The following is a 25,557-nucleotide window of genomic DNA, read 5'->3' as shown; positions in this document are numbered from 1 at the left end:
CTGTGTTTTTTGTTGAGAAACAGAGCCGGATTCCAAGCAGCATATAAACAAAATCCACCATCTCTGTTAATAAGATTGCTTGATAGTCTGATTTAAACAGCTTCCTTAATAACAGTATCCCAAAAGCTGGACGTGCAAGCCAGAATCTCCGTGTTGTTGTGTTCCATAGGATGACCGGTGTCAAGGCAATGTTCTGCAGTCGTGTCGCGCGGTCTGATGAAGCACGCTTCCTGGTACACCAGTCCCATTGGCCGTGTCCGAATAGGCCGCCATCTAGGTGAAAGGTTGCTCGAAACAAGCTCCGCAACTCGGACGCACGCCAATAGGGGCACTGGTTTGGAGGCAGGAGCGTAGATTGGGTTTAACGGCCCATCGACGTAGAGGTCATTAGAGGTGGAGCACAGGCTCGAACTGTGTCAAGGACGGGAAAGGAAATCGACCACGACCTTTCAAAGAAACCATCTCGGCACTTGCGTGGAGCGATTTAGGGAAATCACGGAAAACCTGAATGTGGATGGCCGGAGGCGGGATGGAATCGTCGTCCTCCAGAACGCGAGTCCAGTGAGCTAACCACTGCACCGTCTCGCTCGGTGCCAATGTTATGGGCCAGGAATGGCGGTTTCCGGTTGAATCGGGTTCTCTCCATTCGGGTTTAACATGACTGTTAAAATCGCTCAAAGTAACCGGTTCTCGATCTTTTATTCTTATTATTTCCTGTAATGTAAGTAGAAATGGAACAAAGACTGAAAAATGTTGACGCACTGAGTTTCAAGATACGTAGCATCAAAATATTAAATTAAACGGGCAAAGAAAACTGAGTCCGTCTCGGTTCTCCGCTTTTCTCGAGAAGTAATAAGTGGTTCCCCCCATCAACCATGGACCTTGCCGTTGGTGGGGAGGCTTGCGTGCCTCAGCGATACAGATAGCCTTAGCGTAGGTGCAACCACAACGGAGGGGTATCTGTTGAGAGGCCAGACAAACGTGTGGTTCCTGAAGAGGGGCAGCAGCCTTTTCAATAGTTACACGGGCAACAGTCTGTATGATTGATCTGGCCTTGCAACATTAACCAAAACGGCCTTACTGTGCTGGTACTGCGAACGGCTGAAAGCAAGGGGAAACTACGGCCGTAATTTTTCCCGAGGGCATGCAGCTTTACTGTATAATTAAATGATGATGGCGTCCTCTTGGGTGAAATATTCCGGAGGTAAAATAGTCCCCCATTCGGATCTCCGGGCAGGGACTACTCAAGAGGATGTCGTTATCAGCAGAAAGAAAACTGGCGTTCTACGGATCGGAGCGTGGAATGTCAGATCCCTTAATCGGGCAGGTAGGTTAGAAAACTTAAAACGGGAAATGGATAGGTTAAAGTTACATATAGTGGGAATTAGTGAAGTTCGGTGGGAGGAGGAACAAGACTTCTGGTCAGGTGACTACAGAGTTATCAACACAAAATCAAATAGGGGTAATGCAGGAGTAGGTTAAATAATGAATAAGAAAATAGGAATGCGGGTAAGCTACTACAAACAGCACAGTGAACGCATTATTGTAGCCAAGATAGATACGAAACCCACACCCACTACACTAGTACAAGTTTATATGCCAACTAGCTCTGCAGATGACGAGGACATTGAAGAAATGTATGATGAAATAAAAGAAATTATTTAGATACTGAAGGGAGATGAAAATTTAATAGTCATGGGTGACTGGAATTCAGTAGTAGGAAAAGGGAGAGAAGGAAACGTAGTAGGTGACTATGGACTGGGGCAAAGAAATGAAAGAGGAAGCCGCCTGGTAGAATTTTGCACAGAGCACAACTTAATCATAGGTAACACTTGGTTCAAGAATCATACAAGAAGGCTGTATACACGGAAGAAGCCTGGAGATACTAAAAGGTATCAGATAGATTATATAATGGTAAGACAGAGATTTAGGAACCAGGTTTTAAGTTGTAAGACATTTTCAGGGGCAGATGTGGACTCTGACCACAATCTATTGGTTATGACCTGTACATTAAAACTGAAGAAACTGCAAAAATGTGGGAAATTAAGGAGATGGGACCTGGATAAACTGAAAGTACCAGAGGTTGTACAGAGTTTCAGGGAGAGCATAAGGGAACAATTGACAGGAATAGGGGAAAGAAATACAGTAGAAGAAGAACGGGTAGCTCTGAGGGATGAAGTAGTGAAGGCAGCAGAGGATAAAGAAGGTAAAAAGACGAGGGCTACTAGAAATCCTTGGTTAAATTAAGAAATATTTAATCTAATTGATGAAAGGAGAAAATATAAAAATGCAGTAAATGAAGCAGGCAAAAAGGAATACAAACGTCCTAAAAATGAGATCGACAGTAAGTGCAAAATGGCTAAGCAGGGATGACTAGAGGACAAATGTAAGGATGTAGAAGCTTATCTCACTAGGGGTAAGATAGATACTGCCTACAGGAAAATTAAAGAGACCTTTGGAGAAAAGAGAACCACTTGTATGAACATCAAGAGCTCAGATTGAAACCCAGTTCTAAGCAAAGAAGGGAAATCAGAAAGGTGGAAGGAGTATATAGAGGGTCTATACAAGGGCGATGTACTTGAGGACAATATTATGGAAATGGAAGAGGATGTAGATGAAGACGAAATGGGAGATACGATACTGCGTGAAGAGTTTGACAGAGCACTGAAAGACCTGAGTCGAAACAAGGCCCCTGGAGTAGACAACATTCCATTGAAACTACTGACGGCCTTGGGAGAGCCAGTCCTAACAAAACTCTATCATCTGGTGAGCAAGATGTATGAGACAGCCGAAATACCCTCAGACTTCAAGAAGAATATAATAATTCCAATCCCAAAGAAAGCAGGTGTTGACAGTGGAAGACTCTGCAGGAGAGACGCTCAGTAGCTCGGTACGGGCTTTTGTTAAAGTTTCGAGAACATACCTTCACCGAAGAGTCAAGCAGTATATTGCTCCCTCCTACGTATATCTCGCGAAGAGACCATGAGGATAAAATCAGAGAGATTAGAGCCCACACAGAAGCATACCGACAATCCTTCTTTCCACGTACAATACGAGATTGGAATAGAAGGGAGAACCGATAGAGGTACTCAGGGTACCCTCCGCCACACACCGTCAGGTGGCTTGCGGAGTACGGATGTAGATGTAGATGTAGATGTAGATGTGAAAATTACCGAACTATCAGTTTAATAACTCACAGCTGCAAAATACTAACGCGAATTCTCTACAGACGAATGGAAAAACTAGTAGAAGCCGACCTCGGGGAAGATCTGTTTGGATTCCGTAGAAATGTTGGAACACGTGAGGCAATACTGACCCTACTACTTGTCTTAGAAGCTAGATTAAAGAAGGGCAAACCTACGTTTCTAGCATTTGTAGACTTAGAGAAAATTCTGAAGGTGGCAGGGGTAAAATATAGGGAGCGAAAGGCTATTTACAATTTGTACAGAAACCAGATGGCAGTTATAAGAGTCGAGGGACATGAAAGGGAAGCAGTGGTTGGGAAGGGAGTGAGACAGGGTTGTAGCCTATCCGCGATGTTATTCAATCTGTATATTGAGCAAGCAGTAAAGGAAACAAAAGAAAAATTCGGAGTAGTTATTAAAATCCATGGAGAAGAAATAAAAACTTTGAGGTTCGTCGATGACATCGTAATTCTGTCAGAGACAGCAAAGGACTTGGAAGAGCAGTTGAACGGAATGGATAGTGTCTTGAAAGGAGAATATAGGATGAACACCAACAAGAGCAAAACGAGGATAATGGAATGTAGTCGAATTAAGTCGGGTGATGCTGAGGAAATTAGATTAGGAAATGGGACACTTAAAGTAGTAAAGCAGTTTTGCTATTTGGGGAGCAAAATAACTGATGATGGTCGAAGTAGAGAGGATATAAAATGTAAACTGGAAATGGCAAGGAAAGCGTTTCTGAAGAAGAGAAATTTGTTAACATCGAGTCTAGATTTAAGTGTCAGGAAGTCATTTCTGAAAGTATTTGTATGGAGTGTAGCCATGTATGGGAGTGAAACATGGACGATAAATAGTTTGGACAAGAAGAGAATAGAAGCTTTCGAAATGTGGTGCTACAGAAGAATGCTGAAGATTAGATGGGTAGATCACATAACTAATGAGGAAGTATTGAAAAGGGTTGGGGAGAAGAGACGTTTGTGGCACAACTTGACCAGAAGAAGGGATCGGTTGGTAGGAAATGTTCTAAGGCATCAAGGGATCACCAATTTAGTATTGGAGGGCAGCGTAGAGGGTAAAAATGGTAGAGGGAGACCAAGAGATGACTACACTAAGCAGATTCAGAAGGATATGGGTTGTAGTGGGTTCTGGGAGATGAAAAATCTTGCACAGGATAGAGTAGCATGGAGAGCTGCATCAAACCAGTCTCAGGACTGAAGACCACGACAACAACAATAAGTGGTTGAATACTACAAAAATTCTCTGGTATAATTCTATTGATTCTAATTGTGAAACTCTTCTCAAAAATCATACTGTAATTGTGGTCGTATCTCAGTCTGGCCACTATGATAGTCAGTGCCAAAGAGTGAAAACTGAGGTTGAAGAATGTTTTTCTCAAGAGCTGATAGCAGATAGAGCCATATTTTGTACACAGAGGCAGCAGGTCAGCTTCTTTTTATTTTTATTGTAAACTATAAACGCATTGTTGTTAAGTTTTGAATTTATTACTGCTATCATAATTTCCTTCCTCTTTTATTATTTCATAGAAACGGCAGACAGATCTTTAATCCTTTAAATCAATAAAAGCATTGTAGTAGGATTGGTGGCATTATGTAATAGAACGGATGTCAGGCTGACGGCAAGCGAGGAACTATCGTACAGACCGCACACTGCACGTTCACGCGTACCGTAAGCGACACACATTTTATGCCATACTAACTATACTCGGCGAACTTCGTTCCGCCTCTGAAAATCTTTATATGTTATAGCTGACCCGGCAATCGTTGTTTAGCCATATAAATTATCTCTAGTCTATAACAATAATGATACGTGTAACGCAATGTATACGTGTAACACAATAGCAGTTGTTGGAGCTCGTGACACAAACAATAATAATGGCCGAAACTGTGTAGGGTGTGAGAAAAGGTTTAGTGGGAAGTCCGGCAGTACCGGCTAGCCGGTCGTGGAGGTCTCGCGGTTCTAGGCGCGCAGTCTGGAACCGTGCGACTACTACGGTCGCAGGTTCGAATCCTGCCTCGGGCATGGATTTGTGTGATGTCCTTAGGTTAGTTAGGTTTAAGTAGTTCTAAGTTCTAGGGGACTGATGACCACAGCAGTTGAGTCCCGTAGTGCTCAGAGCCATTTGAACCATTTTTAGTACCGGCTACGATTGGTCCTAGCGTTTCTACGGTATATTGCGCGGATTTAACAATTTCAGCCAATACACGGTTCGTCCATGAGCATACAAACATAGCGGCAATTTCGTATCGAAACGTGTTTGCCAGCATTATGAATAAGGACAAGCGTACACGCATCGATTTTTATCGTACGTAAAAATATTGTACGATTAAATTCTTTTAGAGGAAGGAAGGAGAGCATAGGAACATCCTTGTTCCACTAAAAGAATTTGATAGTACCATATATTTCCCTACGATAAAAATCGATGCGTGTGCGCTAGGCCTAAATGTCGGTTTGGCGAATGACGTGTGCTACCTAGTTAAACTTCTCGGGCTAGTTACGTCAATATTCGAGTCGTTGTTTTTGGTACGTTTTCTTCAATTACCTATCTATCGAATAGTGAAAGACTATCACCGGTAGACACCTGGCGGGGATAACTGATCAAGTGATAATTGATCAGTTATCGACTGAGGTTGAAAATGATTCAGTTACTAAAATAGCTATTAAAAAACAGGAGTTGCGGTAAAAGGGTGAAAATTTGGGGATGTGTATTTTTTAATGCTACACCATAAAAAAATAAAAATAAAAAGTTCTGTTCAAAAAATAAGAAAACATTTTTGGGATGGACCACCTTTATCACTTAGGGGTGTGAAAAATAGATTACGACCGATCCTGAGACCTACCGAATATACATGTAAAATTTCATTCTGATCGATCCTGCCGTTTCGGAAGAGTGTGGCAACTAACACTGTGACACGAGAATTTTATACATTTTATACGGCACTGTTATCAAAATAGCACTGGTCTCTTTCCCGATTTCCCGTAATAACGCAATATTCCAAATCAATGCAAATTTAATGGGTAAAAATAACTCCCTTTTTTTAAAAAAATATTTAAAAACGAAACATTTTAGCACTGCTGCTATTTGATATTTCGGTTTTTTATTTCGTTTTCAGTAAAAAATAAAAAATAGCTGTTATAACCGAGCTGAACCAAATATAGGAAAACACTGGTTGTGTAGAACTAAAATACCGATATCAGTTAAACCGGTCGGTTTTTCCATTCCTAGTACGGAGTTGGTGCAGGCACGACTATTTCGGAGCAATTTGTTGAATATTGCGCAGCAGAACGATCGCTTACGTGTTATCATGTTGACCCAACGACATCAGTTACGACTGCAATGGGCGTGGGATCAACACGATAGTGACGCCTGTCCGGGTGGTTCACGTTTCTTGTTACACCACGACTATGGTCTTTTCTCCGTATACGCCGTCATCCAGGCGAACAGCTGTCGAAACATGTTCCGAGCCAAGGACACAGACTAATTGGAGCAGTACTATTGAAAGGTCTCTGTTGGATTTCTTTCATGTTAATTTCTTAAATCTGTTGACATTTACGGCATAAATTCCTCTTCTAAACTTATTGTGTTGTTTCTGACTGTCTGGGAGGAGACTGAGCAGTGAAAAGTGTTACTTTTACACATAAACAAGAACGATCTGTCACACTACTACACTTTAAAACACAGTTTATATGTAATTCATGTCACACAGTCTCATACGGAACCTACATCCGCTTTCTTTAAATACTGTATATGATAAGATACTGTCATCCCCCTTCCCTTCTGTGTGAGAGGATGAATGAGCAAATGTATTTCGAGTTCCATGCTGGATGGTGGCAGACAAGCCTGTCTGCTAGAGAACAGTAGGACCAACGTCGAAACAGGTAGCTACGCTTTCTAAAAGCAGAGAGGTTTCTATTCTTAGTATGGTCCTGTCCGTCCTTCGTCATGTTGGTATAGGAAGCTGCCTCTCTGGTCACTTCCGTTTGCATCTGTTAAGCACGTTCGGTAGGAGCCCAGGTCAGTCTGTCTGCGGCGAGCGTCTGAAGTGGTAAGATCTCCGGCTAAGCGCGTGTCTGCTAAGTCCGTAGGACAATGAATTTCTTAAGTTCAGCCTAACTGATAGTTTAATCACCTTTATTTCAGGTTTAGCTCTAAAATATCTAATGTTATCTTAAATTGCGTCGCAGTGCAATTCGAGTGTGAAGTTCGGAATATCTTCCGGTAGTTGCTTTGTTACTACTTTGTGAGTAAATTGGAAACACGTGTTGATCAGTAACTCTAACTAAGATCATCAATCTTAAATGCGAATGTGCGTGAGATTATAACGTCTCGTCTTGACAATATTTTTCAATATAGCAACTTTCCTTTATGTTCAATCCACGTGGGGTGTACTTTGTGAGACCAGTACAACATGCTTATACAATTGTTTGACCCATCAGGTTAATAGTAAGACGATATTAACCAGTTCGAGGTTTTTCTTTTGTAAATTGCGTTTCGATGTAATTTATTTTAATTATCAAAATTATTGTGGAGTTACACTCTTTGTGTAAACCAAGTTGACCACGTGAAGCATGTGGTGTAAGCATCAAAGTAGCCTTCAGCAATTCTTATCGAGAAGATTTCACGGAGAGTTAGTATGAATTTAGTATATCAGTGTATGGTAATTACATGATGGACAGGATTGCGCTACGAACGTAACTTCTTTGGGTGAAAATTAAATCGGTTGGTTGTGGTTAATTTCCTCTTGCATATGTTTCAACGTTCTTTGTGTGTTATTTTATGAATGCAGTGTTGTATGCAGTCTCCCAATCTTGGCTCCATATTTGATGTGTCCCGTAAGATTACAAACTCACATTTTCCCAATCCTAAATAAGGCACCAGTTTAGTTATGAATCAAGTTTAATATGCTGAAATTTCAATGATCAATGTTAAAATAAATGTCAAAAAATATATTGATTTATTTCTTTTTATTTAAATTCTCTTTCTATATATATATCACCGGTTGTCGTATGACGATTAAAAGATTATATTAATGTTAGTCTGGTTGGGAATTTGGTAAGCTAGACTGGATACCTGGTGAAACAGTTGCTCAGTAATGCAAGGTTAACTTCCCCAGACAGCTCACAGCTTTTAACCAGCTTTTATTGTCTATCAGCACCGCTTTCAGAACAAATTAATGCAACGACATTACACTATGCCATGAGGGACATTCACTTTGGCTTCCATGGCACCTATGGTAACAATCGAAGACACCAACAGCAGCTATGGACTACGTCAACATTATTGCGGAGCACCTGCATCCCTTTGTGTTTCGTGTCTTCCCGATGCCGATGGCGTCTTCCAGCACGATGAAATGAAATGATCGTACGGCATCGTTGGCCGGGAGACCCCATGCGGGGTGTTCGGCCGCCGAAATTGCAAGTCCTTTTTAGCTGATACACAACACCCAGTCATCTCGAGTCAGAGAAAATCCCTGACCTCGCCGAGAATCGAACCCGGGACCCTGTGCGCGGGAAGCGAGAACGCCACCGCAAGACCACGAGCTGTGGACTGCAGCACGATAACTGTCCGCATCACAAGGTCACATTCGTGCGTGAGCATCTGGTTTCCGAGGCGTGCTCAAAAAGTAAAGGGAATTTTTTGATTTCGCGGCCTTTATACATCCGATTTTCAACAAAAAAACTCTTTCCCGATGTACCAGTATGAAACCGTAATTTCCCTGTAGGTGACACTAGCCATCGGTGTAGGGCCCGTGAGACATCTGCAGCGCCATCTGCTTCCTGTAATGGCTGACGACAAATGTCAACACACAGTAACCAAAGTCCCATACATCGCTATCTGCTTCAAACCCGAAAACATCTCGGATTTTCTGCCAACGAACTACGGTTTGCGGACGGCATTGGTTTTCTGTTAGCATTTGAAGAAAACTGCTGCATAATCGCATCGAATGCTAGTCGAAGCTTTCGGCGAACACACTCTTGGGAAAACACAGTGTTTCAAGTGGTTCAAAAAATTCAAAAGTGGTGATTTTGACGTGAGAAACGACGAGTGCGGGAAACCACCGAAAAAGTTCGAAGACATCGAATCGCATGCGTGTTTGGATGTGTGGAACTCGCGGAACAACTGAATCACTGATCGCTACCAACAGCAAATGATCGATTTAAATCGAGCATTACGTGAAAAACCGCCGGAATATGGAAAAAGGCAACACAAAGTCATTTTGCTCCATGATAAGTACTCATGACACACAGCAAGATGGGTCAGGGAAACGATAGAGGCGTTCAGTTGCGAAATACCAGGGTATTCGGCTTGTGCTCCAGACTTGGCTCCGTCCGATTTTCATCTATTTGTATCACTGGGACACGCTGTCGCTGAATAACGCTTCAATTCGTATGAAAAGGTACGGAAAGGGCTCGCTGACTGGTTCGCTTCAAAAGAACTGTTTTTTTGGCGGGGCATTCGTATCCTACCGGAGAGGTGGGAGAAACGTATAAATAGCAATGGAGATAATTTTTAATAAAATATTGTTTATCAGTTTGAAACCACAGATGTGTAATTATTGCAACCAAATTCTGGTATCACGCTTCTACACCTGACATGTCTGCATTTTCATCTATTTTGGATATTTAGTTTATTGCTAACAGTCGAAAGGACTATACGTGTTTTCGAGCCTTCGGCGAAGATGGGTCAAATAATTTGCATTAAATTTTGTTTCAGAAATGGAATGAAGTGCAGCACTGCATTCGCAATGTTGACTGTTGCTTTTTGGCCAATCCGCTATCAGTACGACATCAGTTTGCTAGTGGTATAAACGTTTCAAAGAGGATGGAGAAGACATAGAAGACGACGAGCGCCACGGACGCTCTAACGTATCAATTGCTAACGACAGTGTGGAAAAAAAAAATGGTTCCGGAAAGATCTCCGAATCACTATCAGAGAGGCTGCTGATGATGTTGCCATATTCTCAGGCACACGCCAAGCAATTTTTCCGGATGTTTTGGTCATGAAACGTGTAGCAGAAAAGTTTGTTCTAAATTGGTGAATTTCGACCGGAAACGTCGTCGCACAGACATCGCTCAGGAACTGTGAACGAAGTCGACAACGATACAGAATTTCTAAAGGAAGTTATAACAGGTGACGAAACATGGCTACACGGCTATGACGTGGAAGTCAACACCCAGCCGTGCGTACGGAAACTACCTGTAGAGCCAAGACCGAAATAAAATCGACAAGTTCCCGTTACATGAGAAGGTTCTTCCCAACGTTTTCTTCGACTACAATGGAACAGTGCATCACGAGTTCTTGCCTTACGGTCGTACGGTCAGTAAGGAATACTATCTGGAACTTATGTGCCGTTTGCTTGAAGCAGTTCGAAGAAAACGATTAGATTTATGGCAAAACCACTCGTGGAAATTGTATCACGTTAATGCTCCCGCTCATATCTCAATGCTTGTTCGTGGTTTTTTGGCAAAAAAAAAAAAAACGTTATGTTGGCTCAGCCAGAGTATTCGGCGGACATGGCCCCCTGTGACTTCTTCCTATTCCCCAGGCTGAAGAGAAGCATGAAAGGACGCCGTTCTGCCACCATTTGTGAAATAAAAGCAGAATCGCTGAAAGAGCTGAATACTATTTCGAAAAGTAAGTTCCAGAAATGCCTCCAACATTGGAAAACGCAATCGTCCAATTGTATTATATCTGAGGAAGATTGCTTTGAAGGGGTCAAAGTTGATGTTGTTGAATAGATAATGGTACTGTACAAAACTTCCAGTTACTTTTTGATCACATCTCATAGCTTCAGAAACATACCACTGAATCCATGTAACGCAGAATCGTTTCAAAGACAGACCAAAAAACTATTAAACAGACTGCTATAATGTTTTGGTTCGTCAGTATATTATACGCAGATCCTTGCGTGACCCATACGTCATTAAGCTACAGATGTTAGAGGTACCTTATAAGCACGAAAGACAGTTTTTTTGCAAGATTTGTTTAACAGAACACCATACATCATAGGACACAGCACTCATACGACCTGCTACAAGCTCGCAGCTTCAGAACTGCACATCTGCAGACAATTTCATCGCTAAACGTTTTTTCAACTGACCAGTCAATCGTGGCAAGTTACGAACCTACTTTTCTTGCGCTCTCAAGGACTTGACGCAGAGACCAGTTTGACTTCTTACGTGTCCTTGGAATAGCTTGCTTGTCTCGTTAAATGGAAGTCATATGAGTTTATTTACTAGTAGACATTTGCGTTAATTCATCCTGTCATTCCGGCCGGGGTGGCCGAGCGGTTCTAGGCGCTACAACCTGGAACCGCACGACCGCAACGGTCGCATGTTCGAATCCTGCCTCTGGCATGGGTGTGTGTGATGTCCTTAGGTTAGTTAGGTTTAAGTGGTTCTAAGTTCTAGGGGACTGATGACCTGAGAAGTTAAGTCCCATAGTGCTCAGGGCCATTTGAACCATTTCATCCTGTCATGCATCCACATCCTACATGTAAATAATAGCGTTCTTATAGTGAATTGTGTCGCTAACTTCTGTTATACGAAGACTCGCCGTTCATGTTCTTTTATGTGTCCACCTTAGGATGCAATACGACGTTATGTGTCTGTTCTAGCAATAAGTGTCTGTCACCTGAAAGCAGGTGATTACTACAAGGCGATCATGGCTTGAAGGCGCAAAAAATTAGTATCTAACAATAGTTGCCTTTAATTGTGCAGGGTCTTCAACCGTATCTCAATAAAAACTTGATTTCTATGATGTTGGAGTCTCTTGATGGTTTCACCTCCAGGTTCGTTAGTGGTGCTGAATTATCAGAAAGCCGTTAACTTAGAATAGAAACACAGACATTTTTTTCTAAATACAAGGCTCATTTAAAAATATCCATTACTCCTTCTGATGTGGTGAAGTTTTCGCATTGCTCAGTTCAGAAATGAAAACATGATCTCCGAAGAGAAAGGCAACCATTCTTATAAAATTCGTTAAGTTATCTTTTGTAATGCCAGTCATCTCTCTCGCTACCAAAAACCCTTTAGTTTCTTGTCGTTGTAGTCATTAAGGGTTTAGGTCAGTACTGAATAATAATAAATAATTAACCGTTTATGTTTCTTTCTTCGCACTATTAATTTCATAATTAAAAATGCATTCATCAAGGACAACATTCAGATTTTTGGCGGTACACCTGATTCGCAATTTCGTCTTCTGCAACTACTTGACATCGGCAGTTCCCTGCAGGACAAAGCAGTATCTGTTTCGTTCAAAAAAGCTGTAACTGAGAATTAGAAGGGTTATCTTCTGTTCAGCGGCTAATAAGTGCTTAAAAACCCGAATCAGATGTTACGGTAAAAACTTGCAATTTGTTCAGTGACACCTGTACAAAAAAATTTGTAATACGTACATAGTTACTAGAGACATATTCTTGTTATTCTTTAATCCTACTTTAGATTGATGGTTTCCGCTACGGTACACTTACACGGACAAAAATATCAGTTAATTTATCTGCATCTCAGTGTTTTTTATTTATTCATTGTTCCTTATTACAAAATCTGTAGGTATTTCAGTATCAGCCTGCCAGCCAGTTTCGATCAATAAGATTCGAATCCAACGTAGTCCATGATCTAATTTTTGTTTCGCTGGTACTTTTCAGTGATTCGTCTTTGCTTGTGGTAGTAGTAGTAATAGTAGTAGTTGTAGTTTTATTCATTCCTAGATTTGAAACCAGGCCAACAATCGAAGTGGGATCGAATCCTACAACGTACACAATAGTATTTCACATAGACTAGGATAGTTCGAGTTTAAAACTAAATTATCAGAAAAATGCAAACTCCACGTTTAGTGGAAAACACAACAAAAAATTTCAACGCATCAGTACCGACAGCGCCGGTCTTCATGGATTGGAACAAGCCCTTCGACAAACTATGTAGAGATTGTGAAGATAAGTTACTCAGATCAAAATACCGGACTACATACTAAGATGACAGTTTCCACGCAACGGAAAAATCATTGATCCATAGACGAGAAGAAGTCAGAGACAATAAAAATAAAAACTGGTCTCCTACAAGGGTTAGTACTGTCTCTACCCTTTTCATCAGCTAAAGAAAAGGCATCCCACAGTAACAAGCACAGCTAGCAGAATACGCGGATGATACAGTGATGCATACGAGCAACAAACGCTGCATAACAAGTGAACGTCACCGCAAATCAGTGTAGAAAAATCAAAGTGTCAATCAACAATGATGAAAGTAAAAATATATACTTCTCAAAAAAGTCGCTGCACCTTCGTGGCAACATCAGAATCAGCTACAGAAACATCGCATGATTAACAAATGTTAAATGCCCCAGAATCGTATTAAATCAACAAATTTTCTTCAAGGTTGACAATACTCCGAAAGTAATTACTTTTCTACAGACGGTGAAAGCATTGGCACGCTTTCTTGTTAGTTTCGAATCGGAAAGAGAAACCAAATTAGGACTATGCAGATCCACAATCTTCCCGGCAATAGTTAATGGCGGCACAATGCGGGACACAGCCTCAGCGTCATAACAGAACAGATTCCAACCGATCCACTACAAAGTCCCACGGAGACTGTTGAAATCACCTCCTGGGAGCAAATCAGAAACATGCATATGATCTTAAGGAATGCCACATTGAATATAGCTATTCTGAAGAACGTGAATTAGTTGTACAATGTAATAAATTGACTGAAACAAGCGATCCCAAATGAAACGTAATATTTACTACACAACCACGCTCCTGGAAGAAAATGAAAGAGCAGTTTATCATTTTAGAAGAACAATGACATAAATACAGTAGCCAGCCACAAGTGTGGCATACAAAATTTATTCACGTTTAACCATTTACCTTTTTCGTGAGATAGGCTCTTACACGTTTCTATGATGGGGCCACGCCTTGTGCTCGTTAGCTGTTAGGTGATGTGGCCTTAAGTTTCTGAGTGAAGCTTTAGTCGAATATTTCTACTGCAGTTCTTTAAAAGTTTTTCCCGTGCTTTGTTGTTAGTTTTATTTGGTTCTCAGAGTTTGTACTCTATTTCCCCATCGAGAACACGTGGTTACATTGAATACCTAATTGTACAGAGAGAAATACAAAAATGCATATTTAAATAATTGAATGCTCAAGCGGTAAACCTTTGTACAAGAGATGTTTAACAAATAGAACGATGAGTAAATGGGACATATTAATGTTATCAATACACACTGTTTCTTAAATTTAATAATAAGTGATACAGATAAATGAAAATATGAGTCCCACAGATTTTACCTTATACTCTTAACCCACTGATGACTAATATATACTGGCGAATGTCTTTAGAAACCAAAAGAGAGGACGCTGATTGAAATAGGAGGTTACCCATACTCTAAAAGTGTTCATAAGTTCCGATGGTTCGTTGTCAAATGTGGAACACGGGGAAAAGACGTGGTTTACATCAGCTTCTGACTCGGTATCGCTCTCACATGGGGAATCGTAAATGTTGATTCTATTTTTCTATGTTCAAAAATAGTTCAAATTCGAATGGTTCAAATGATTCTGAGCACTATGGGACTTAACATCTGAGGTCATCAGTCCCCTAGAACTTAGGACAACTAAAAACCTAACTAACCTAAGGACATCACACACATCCATGCCCGAGGAAGGATTCGAACCTGCGACCGTAGCGTTCGCGCGGTTCCAGGCTGAAGCGCCTAGAACCAATCAGCCACAACGGCCGGCATTTTTCAGTGTTGTATATGCATTATGTATTCTTGGTACAGTTCGCTAATAATTTAACAACCATCATTCTCCGTTTTAGTGCACCACGTGCTATGTTCAACATTCACAAAACGTGGCACAGCTTCACATGCGTAACGGAAAAAAATGGGAAAAAATGTTGAATGGTGAGGTAGGGTAGGAATAATATGAAACATAAATAGTCGCAATAGAGGGACAACACAACACCCACGCCTATCCCATAAAGTGCGAGTAAAAAAAGTCTCCATCATACAAAGACACCGGTTCTGTTGTTGACGTGAGAGACGTCACAACCGCAGTACCACAAGTCACAAGACACAGAGGCTCATTCGTAGTAGCTAACGGCACAAAAATGTGCGCTACATAGTCTTCATTGCTGGCGATTAGGTTAAGTAATCACAGCGTCAGAACACACTCGATGTAAAGCACTTTGCTGTAGCCTCTTACAGCTTCTTTTGTCGCTTTCCCTCCCGCTGCCCCTGCCCACTCTACACCTCCGCACCTTTCCCCCACGTCGACGTTTTTGATGATTCAGCACGTCTAGTAAAGACCGATACTTACAGCACTCGTACATGAAACGCGTTACATGTGCAGCGTTTGGTAAAGTAACCGGTGCCGTGAAACGAATGAACCTCTTTGTGCAATCGAGGCTTTTGGCGCGAGTTGAAGTGTTCAGAAACAAGATGTTGGCCATGCCGTGTGCGCTTACTCACATCTGCGAGCTGGCCGCGCCGCCGCCAGCCGTTGTGTTCTGCAAGCCGGCCGCTCTGCTACTGGCGAGACGAGCTCGCTCGGTTTGGACGCGACCTCCCTCACGGCACAGTGCTGTGACTCGGCAGACTTGGCGTGCTCTTGGCCGTGACCGTCTTATCTACAGCAGCTGCTCTCCGCGCACATTCGCTTACTAGTGTTGCAACTGACGTACTCTAACCACTCTTCTATTTAGGTGGAAGATGAGGTGCACAGGTTCTTGACGATTAACAAGCATAAGGAAATAATATTTTAAGAGTGTACAGGGTGTTACAAAAACGTACGGACAAACTTTCAGGAAACATTCCTCACACACAAAGAAAGCAAATATGTTACGTGGACATGTGTCCAGAAACGCTTACTTTCCACGTTAGAGCTCATTTTATTACTGCTCTTCAAATCACAATAATCATGGAATGGTAACACACAGCAACAGAACGTACCAGCGTGACTTCAAACACTTTGTTACACGAAATGTTCAAAATGTCCTCCGTTAGCGAGGATACATGCATCCACCCACCGTCGCATGGAATCCCTGGTGCGCTGATGCAACCCTGGAGAATGTCATATTGTATCACAGCCGTCCACAATACGAGCACGAAGAGTCTCTACATTTGGAACCGGGGTTGCGTAGACAAGAGCTTTCAAATGCCTCAATAAATGAAAGTGAAGAGGGTTGCGGTTAGGAGAGCCTGGAGGCCATGGAATTGGTCCTCCTCTACCAATCCATCGGTCACCGAATCTGTTGTTGAGAAGCGTACGAACACTTCGACTGAAATGTGCAGGAGCTCCATCGTGCATGAACCACATGTTGTGTAGTACTTGTAAAGGCTTATGTTCTAGCAGCACAGGTAGAGTATCCCGTATGAAATCATGATAACATGCTCCAATGAGCGTAGCTAGAAGAACGTGGGGCCCAATCAAGCCATCACCAACAATGCCTGCCCAAACGTTCACAGAAAATCTGTGTTGATGACGTGATTGCACAATTGCGTGCGGATTCTCGTCAGCCCACACATGTTGATTGTGGAAATTTACAATTTGATCACGTTGGAATGAAGCCTCATCCGTAAAGAGAACATTTTCACTGAAATGAGGATTGACACATTGTTGGATGAACCATTCGCAGAAGTGTACCCGTGGAGGCCAATCAGCTGCTGATAGTGCCTTCACACGCTGTACATGGTACGGAAACAACTGGTTCTCCCGTAGCACTCTCCATACAGTGACGTGGTCAACGTTACCTTGTACATCAGCAACTCCTCTGACGTTGACATTAGGATTATCGTCAACTGCACGAAGAATTGCCTCGTCCATTTCAGGTGTCCTCGTCGTTCTAGGTCTTCCCCAGTCGCGAGTCATAGGCTGGAATGTTCCGTGCTCCCTAAGACGCCGATCAATTGCTTCGAACGTCTTCCTCTCGGGACACCTTCGTTCTGGAAATCTGTCTCGATACAAACGTACCGCGCCACGGCTATTGCCCCGTGCTAATCCATACGTCAAATGGTCAGCTGCCAACTCCGCATTTGTAAACATTGCACTGACTGCAAAACCACGTTCGTGATGAACACTAACCTGTTGATGCTAGTACTGTAGAGCAATGACTCGCATGTCAACACAAGCACCGAAGTCAACATTACCTTCCTTCAATTGGGCCAACTGGCGGTGAATCGAGGAAGTACAGTACATACTGACGAAACTAAAATGAGCTCTAACATAAGCGTTTCCGAACACATGTCCACATAATGTCTTTCCTTTATTTATGTGTGATGAATATTTCCTGAAAGTTTGGCAGTACCTTTTTGTAACACACTGTGTATATACTTAAAATATCGAAAAGTTCAAAAGAACTAAGAATAATGGAGTACAAGGCAGATAAACTGGTAGTTTCATATACAGGGTGGTCCATTGATAGTGACTGGGCCAAATATCTCACGAAATAAGCATCACACGAAAAAACTACAAAGAACGAAACTCGTCTAGCTTCAAGGGGGAAAGACGCTTTGGTTGGCCCGCCAGATGGCGCTGCCGTAGAACAAACGGATATCAACTGCGTTTTTTAAAAAATAAGAACCCCCATTTTTATTACATATTCGTGGGGTACGTAAAGAAATATGGATGTTTTAGTTGGACCACTTTTTTCGCTTTGTGATAGGTGGTGCTGTAATAGTCACAAACGTATACGTACGTGGTGTCACGTAACATTCCGCCAGTGCGGACGGTATTTGTTTCGTGATACATTACCAGTGAAACTTCCTTGCAGATTAAAACTGTGTGCCTGACTGAGACTCGAATTCGGTCCCGAGTTCGAGTCTCTGTCCGGCAAACAGTTTTACTCTGCCAGGAAGTTTCATATCAGAGCACACTCCGCTGGAGAGTGAAAATTTCATTCTAGAAACATTGCCCGTGTTAAAATGGACCGTTTACTAATTGCGGAAAAGGTCGATATCGTGTTGATGTATGGCTGTTGTGATCAAAATGCCCAACAGGCGTGTGCTATGTATGCTGCTCCGTATCCTGGACGACATCATCGAAGTGTCCGGACCGTTCGCCGGATAGTTGCGTTATTTAAGGCAACAGGAAGTGTTACGCCACATATGAAACGTCAACCACGACTTGCAACAAATGATGGTGCCCAAGTAGGTGTTTTAGCTGCTGTCGCGACTAATCCACACATCAGTAGCAGACAAATTGCGCGACAATCGGGAATCTCAAAAACGTCGGTGTTGAGAATGCAACTTCAACATCGATTGCACCCGTACCATATTTCTATGCACCAGGAATTGCATGGCGATGACTTTGAACGTCGTGTACAGTTCTGACACTGGGCGCAATAGAAATTACGAGACGATGACAGATTTTTTTCACGCTTTCTATTTAGCGACGAAGCGTCATTCACCAACAGCGGTGACGTAAACAGGCATAATATGCACTACTGGGCAACGGAAAATCCACGATGGCTGCGACAAGTGAAACATCAGCGACCTTGACGGGTTAATGTATGGTGCGGCATTATGGGAGGAAGGACAATTGGCCTCCATTTCATCGATGGCAATCTAAATGGTGCAATGTATGCTGATTTCCTACGTAATGTTCTACCGATGTTACTACAAGATGTTTCACTGCATGGCAGAATGGCGATTACTTCCAACATGATGGAAGCGGTATCGAACAGCATATTTCATGACAGGTGGATTGGTTGTCGAAGCACCATACCATGGCCCACACGTTCACCGGATCTGACGTCCCCGGATTTCTTTCTGTGTGAAAGTTGAAGGATATTTGCTACCGTGATCCACCGACGACGGCTGACAACATGCGTCAGCGCATTGTCAATGCATGTGCGAACAATACGGAAGGCGAAGTACTCGCTGTTGAGAGAAATGTAGTTACACGTTTTGCCAAATGCATTCACGTTGTCGGACATCATTTTGAGCATTTATTGCATTAATGTGGTATTTACAGGTAATCACGCTGTAACAGCATGCGTTCACAGAAATGATAAGTTCACAAAGGTACATGTATCACATTGGGACAACCGAAATAAAATGATGAAACGTACCTACGTTCTGTATTTTAATTTTAAAAACCTGTTACCAACTGTTCGTCTAAAATTGTGACTATTACAGCGCCATCTGTCACAAAGCGAAAAAAGTGCTCAAACTAAAACATTCATGTTTCTTTACGTACTACACGAATATGTAATGAAAAATAGGGGTTCCTATTTTAAAAAACGCAGTTGATATCCGTTTGTCCTATGGCAGCGCCATCTAGCGGGTCAACCATAGCGTCATCTGGTTCCCCCCTTCAAGCTAGACGAGTTTCGTTTTTTGTAGTATTTTCGTTTGAGGCTTATTTCGTGAGATATTTGGCCCGTTCACGACCAATGGACCACCCTGTATATACTGAAGCGCCAAAGAAACTGCTATAGGCATGCGTATTCAAATACAAAGATATGTAAACAGGCAGATCACGGTTCTGCGGTCGGCAACGCCTATGTAACACAACAAGTGTCTGGCGCAGTTGTTAGACCGGTTACTGTTCCTACTATGGCAGGTTATCAAGGTTTAAGTGGGTTTGAACGTGGTGTTTTATTCAGCGCGCGAGCGGTGGGACACAGCATCTCCGAGGTAGATGAAGTGGGGATTTTCTCGTACGGCCATTTCACGAGTGCACCGTGAATATCATGAATCCGGTGAAACATCAAATCTCCGACACCGTTGCGCCGGGATTAGATCCTGCACGAACGGGGCCAAGGATGCCTGAAGAGAATCGTTCAACGTGACAGAAGCGCAACCATTCCGCAAATTGCTGTAGAAATCAATGCTGGGCCATCAACGAATGTCAGCGTGCAAACCATTCAACAGAACATCATTGATTTGCGCTTCCGAAGCCGAAGGCTAGCTCGTGAGCCCTTGATGACTGCACGATACAAAGCTTTACGCCTCGCCAGAGCCCTTCAATACCGACATTGGACCGTTGATGACCAGAAACAAGTTGCTGGTCGGGCGAGTCTCGTTTTAAATTGTACCGAGCGTATGGTCGTGTACGGGCATGGAGACAACCTTATGAAGCCAAGGACGCTGCACGCCAGCGGGGGACTGTTCAAGCTGGTGGAGACTCTGCAATAATGTGGGGCGTGTACAGTTGGAATGATATGGGACCCCTGATACGTCTAGATACGACTCTGATAGGTGACAGGTACTTAAGAATCCTGTCTGAGCACCTGCATCCATTCATGTCCATTGTGCAGTCCGACCGAATTGGGCAATTCCAGCAGGACAATACGCATTGCTGCAGAGTTTAAGCTACTGAGTTAGACACTTTCGCTGGCCACCAAACACCCCAGACGTGAACATTATTGAGCATATCTGGGATGTCTTGCGACGTGTTGTCCAGAAGAGATTTCCACCCCGTCGTACTCTTACGGATTTATGGACAGTTCTGCAGGGTTCTTGGTTTCAGTTCCCTCCAGCATTACTTCAGACATTAGCCGTGTTGCGGCACTTCTGCGTGCTCGCGGGGGCCCTAGACGATATTAGGCAGGTGTACCAGTTTCTTTGGCTCTTCAGTGTATTTAAATAATACTGAGATTGAGAAGGTCGGAATAACTAAGAATAATGTAGTATAAGGCAGATGAAGCTACCTGTTGTGTGTGCATCTGTATCCCCTTGGCTATCTTCAATGGGGATCTCTAAAGTCTGTGCAGTTTACTGCAACTACTGTAAATAAAAAAAGACACCGTAATGTGATTTTATTCCTATTGTCCCCTTAATCTGGCTTCTCCGCCTCAGGTCCCCTACCTCAAATTGTTGAATGGAACATCCCTTGTGTCCTGTTAAATTTTTGCACGCTCTTAGAGAAACACCATATATATACATATATCGCCTTGTTTCGCTGCTGTTCAGTTCTTGGTGTGGCGGAGCGGTTGTAGGCGCTTCAGCCTGGAACCGCGGACCGCTACGGTCGCAGGTTCGAATCTTGCTTCGGGCATGGATATGTGTGATGTCCTTAGGTTAGTTAGGTTTATGTAGTCCTAAGTTCTAGGGGACTGATGACCTCAGATGTTAAGTCCCATAGTGCTCAGAGCCATTTGAACCCTTTTTTTTTTTTTTAGTCCTTCGGGCTGCTAAGATTCGTCTCTCTTTTTGTTAGGTTCCTGTATTGCGATAGGAGAAAAATATAACTGTTTTAATGGAAAAGTTAATTTCTTTTCCGATTTATCGAAAAAAAGGTATTGGGAAGATAGTTACATAAAAAGAAATGTAGTGTATAAACAAAGTTAACTGTTTCTGCTAGCAACAGTTAATGTCTCTGGTTGCATGCGCGTAACTATCAGATACAAATACTACATTCGCGTTTTAAGACATCCAAAAACAAAAAATTAGCTATAAAATTATAGACACATACACCCTTTAAACGTACTTACGATTTACCCCTCTTTGTTATCCCAGTGGCGTTTCTTTCTGTGAAAATAGTTGCACAACACTGAAAAAAATGTAATACCCATTCATTAAAATGTACAACCCAAAACGACAGGTCCTGGTTTCTCGTATGCACCTATGTACAGATGCGGAAGTATGGCAATATGGTTGGTCGCTGTGACGCTCTACTAGTATGTTCGGCGAACTTATACAGTATGTCAATATCGGCCATTTTCATCAGTAACCCTACCCATACCTCAGTGTATGATTGAAAATGTGTAACTATCACAGCAGGGAATACAAACCCGAGACAGGGACAAGCAGGACTGGACACAAGCTCGAAGGCGAAGACTAATGTGGGCACTGCTGTTATCCACCAAAGTGCCGTGACTGAATGGAACAAGTTTGTTTCAACACAAGGAACACGGCGCATGTCGTCGAAACTTGCAGTGTTGTGTGTAGACAGTTTCAGTGCAGTACATTTAGAAAGATAAATCGGGATAAGAAGTGAAACGATCCAATTACTCTTCAAAGAGCCACGAATTTCTTACATACTGACGGAAAAAACCGAAACACATGAAATTTCGGGAATACATTTTTCTACACTCATACTCATAAATTAAGGATAATGCTGATACATGGCGAAACAACGCTCTGGTGGGCGATTTGCGGGTTTAAATCACCTCGGGGTGTGGCCATGTGGAGCATTTGACCTGCGGTCGTCGCATGGTGGCGTTGGCAGCAGTCCACATAAGTAGAGGTGTGTTGCTGCATGTCAGAGTACGGTGCAGCGAGTAAGTGTGCAGAAGTCCTAATGGTGACTGGGTGTTGAAAATGGCTCAAAGAACACATATTGAGAACGTTATGAGGGGTAGAATGCTAGGGTGACTGGAGGCTGGTCAAACACAGTAGGTCGTAGTACGGGCCCTCTGTGTGCCACAAAGTTCGATCTCAAGATTATGCAAACGATTCCAGAAGACAGGAAACGTGTTCAGGCCTACAGTACGGGACGTACACAGTGTACAACACCATCAGTGACCGCAGACGGCCACGGATTACTGCAGGTAGCCTTGCTCTGGACCTTACCGCACCCACTGAAACAGTTGTCTCCAGACACACAGCCTACAGACGACTGAACAGACATGGTTTATTCACCCGGAGACTTACAAGGTGCATTCCACTGAGAGCCCGTAAAGCCTGGTGTCAAGAACACAGTACATGGACATTGGAACAGTGATCCCAGTTTATGTTCACGGACGAGTCCAGTTATAGTCTGAACAGTGATTCTCGCCGGGTTTTCATTTGACGTGAACCAGCACCAGATACCAACCCTTTAACGTCCTTGTAAGGGACCTGTATGGAGGTGTGGGGTGGGATTATAATTGGTGCACGTACACCCCTGCATGTCTTTGACGGAGGAACTGTAACACGTCAAGTGTATCGGTACATCATTTTGCACTAGTATGTCCGCCTTTTGCCGGCCGGAGTGGCCGTGCGGTTCTAGGCGCTACAGTCTGGAAGCGAGCGACCGCTACGACCGCAGGTAAGAATCCTGCCTCGGGCATGGATGTGTGTGATGTCCTTAGATTAGTTAGGTTTAATTAGTTCTAAGTTCTAGGCTACTGATGACCTCAGAAGTTAAGTCGCATAGTGCTCAGAGCCATTTTGTCCACCTTTTCAGGGATGCAGTGTCCCACTTTCCTCGTGATGGATGATGACGCACGGCCCCACCGAGCTGCTATCGTGGAGGAGTAGCTTGAAACAGATCAGGCGAATGGAGTGGCCTGCCTGTTCTCCAGACCTAAACCCCATCAAGCACGTCTGGGATGCTCTCGGTCGACGTATCACTGCACGTCTTCAAACCCCTAGGACACTTCAGGAGCTCCGACAGGCGCTGGTGCAAGAATGGGAGGCTATACCCCAGCAGCTGCTCGACCACCTGATCCAGAGTATGCCAACCCGTTGTGCGGCCTGTGTACGTGCGCATGGTGATCATATCCCATACTGATGTGGGGTACATGCGCAGGAAACAGTGGCGTTTTGTAGCACGTGTGTTTCGGGACCGTTTCCTCAACTTATCACCAATACCGTGTGTGTTCCCTATGTGTCTCTGCTATTATCGCCAGTTTTGTGTAGTTCCACGTTGTGTGGCACCACATTCTGCAATTATCCTTAATTTATGAGCATGAATGTATAATGCTTGCCTGTACAGTGAACGAAATTATTCAAAAATGTATTAAATATTTTAAGCTGTAGTGTGTGATATGTTCTTAAACTATTACGAGAAAAAAACTGACGTCCAAAAAACCCTTTCTGAAATACAAAGAACAACAATTTGGTAAATATTCCTGTTTTACTGTTTCAACGAGTTAGTAATTAAAAGAAGAAAAATTTTTTTGAATCTTTGTTTTGAATAGTGTGGAAGTATAGTGTACCTAAAATAAAAATTACATGTAATTCAGTACGTAAGATAAAAATCAATATTCACTTCATTACGCTTCCAGACCTTTATAATTTTTTCACATAGAAGTTACATTATACTTATTATGTGGTTAGAGTTTCATTCTAATGTCTGTTAAATTTAGTGAGTTATTAAATTCCAAAATACTAGTAAAAATTATAGGCCATGACATCCATGTCCCCTTAAACCTCAGTTTTCCTTTGTGTGCTTCAAACAAACATTGTACCATGGGACGGACCTGATCAGCCTTAGTACTAATGCGACCTTGCCGAGTAACCATGGGATCCATCTAATAACGCGATACAGCTGCCCAAATCATCACCGAACCCCCGCCTGTGAACGCAAATGTGATACAAGACCCATCCGACGAAATGACTTTCTTCCATTGCTGCGTAATTCAGGTTTTACGGCTTCTGCAGCACATTTTCCTGTTCCAGGTATCTGGAACTGCAATTTCCAGCTTATGGAGCTCCGTTCGTGTCGTTTTGGTGCTGACAGGGTTCGCGAGTGTTTCGTTCAGTTCTATGGTGACTCTTATTCCTCGTCACGGCCCTCTTCAACGACCGCTTGTCACGATAATTCAAATCTTTGATATAGCGTCCTTGAAACACTGAACGCTTTGGCTACCTTTGTTTACCGAAGCACTCACCACACGAGCACCAACAATTTGCCCACGTTCGGATTCACTTAGCTCTGACATAATACATCACAACTACACAGGACACTGTTCTGACACTTGCTACGTATGGAGGACATTGTACTGGTGCCGTTCGTGGTCAAACACAACAGCCTCACCTGCAGGCTTGGCTAGAATCTCTATTTGTGTTCAAGCATCCGTTTCTTGCGGTGTTTCCATATTTTGGTCCAACCCCTGAATCTTTTATATAAATGCACTTGCAGCCTTGAGTAACTTCTTGCAATTATGATTAGGATAAAAGTTTTCATTTTCCTTTCACAAATGGTAATTGCACCCACCACAGAAAGCACGACACATCCAGACGATATTATATTGAACCCTTCCCATACATTCGCTAGTCTGTAGTTCATTCACTGTTGCAGGTACTGGATGCGCAACCTCCCTGTCTCCTCTATATCTCTTTTGTTGCGCAACCTTCTACAATAAAATATGAAACCTTCCCTTAGGATTTCTATCTCTTGCTTGATAATAACAAATGAAATCTTCCCTTTGAAATTAATTCTCTTTCTCTATCTTCGTATAAAAAAAATCCTGCTTATTAAAAGTGATTTTCTGATTATTTAGACGAAACATACAATGTGTCGTCGTCGTGGCACTCAGTCGTTACCTGTAATAACACAAAACTGTTCCTTACCTTTTTTACTGTTACTGGATCGCCATCTGACTGCTACATCGAACTGCGACATGAATATATTTACTCTGTTTTACTATACTCTATTAGCTGCTGTCATAATAAGTAGCTGCATTTATTAGCAAAGCTGACGTTATTCTTCAA

General features: G+C 42.7%; 1 protein-coding gene across 3 annotated transcripts in view; it reads right to left on the bottom strand.

Moving 5' to 3' along the window:
• LOC126272979 (methyl farnesoate epoxidase-like) overlaps window positions 1-15,816 on the bottom strand; it is a 130,074-nt gene extending 114,258 nt beyond the window's left edge. The window contains exon 1 of one of the 3 annotated variants that reach the window (XM_049976320.1): window positions 15,664-15,816. The gene's annotated coding sequence lies outside the window, so the exon portion shown is untranslated. Of the gene's footprint in view, window positions 1-14,065; window positions 14,287-15,663 lie in introns of those variants that run through there. The other 2 variants (XM_049976322.1, XM_049976321.1) reach the window with 2 other exon arrangements.
• Between the last annotated feature and the right edge of the window lie 9,741 nt (window positions 15,817-25,557).

The sequence above is a fragment of the Schistocerca gregaria genome, chromosome 5 (assembly GCF_023897955.1).
Source record: "Schistocerca gregaria isolate iqSchGreg1 chromosome 5, iqSchGreg1.2, whole genome shotgun sequence".
NCBI classification, from domain to species: domain Eukaryota; kingdom Metazoa; phylum Arthropoda; class Insecta; order Orthoptera; family Acrididae; genus Schistocerca; species Schistocerca gregaria.
Note: the sequence above shows the minus strand (reverse complement) of the source record. Positions and strands in the feature narration are given on the sequence as shown.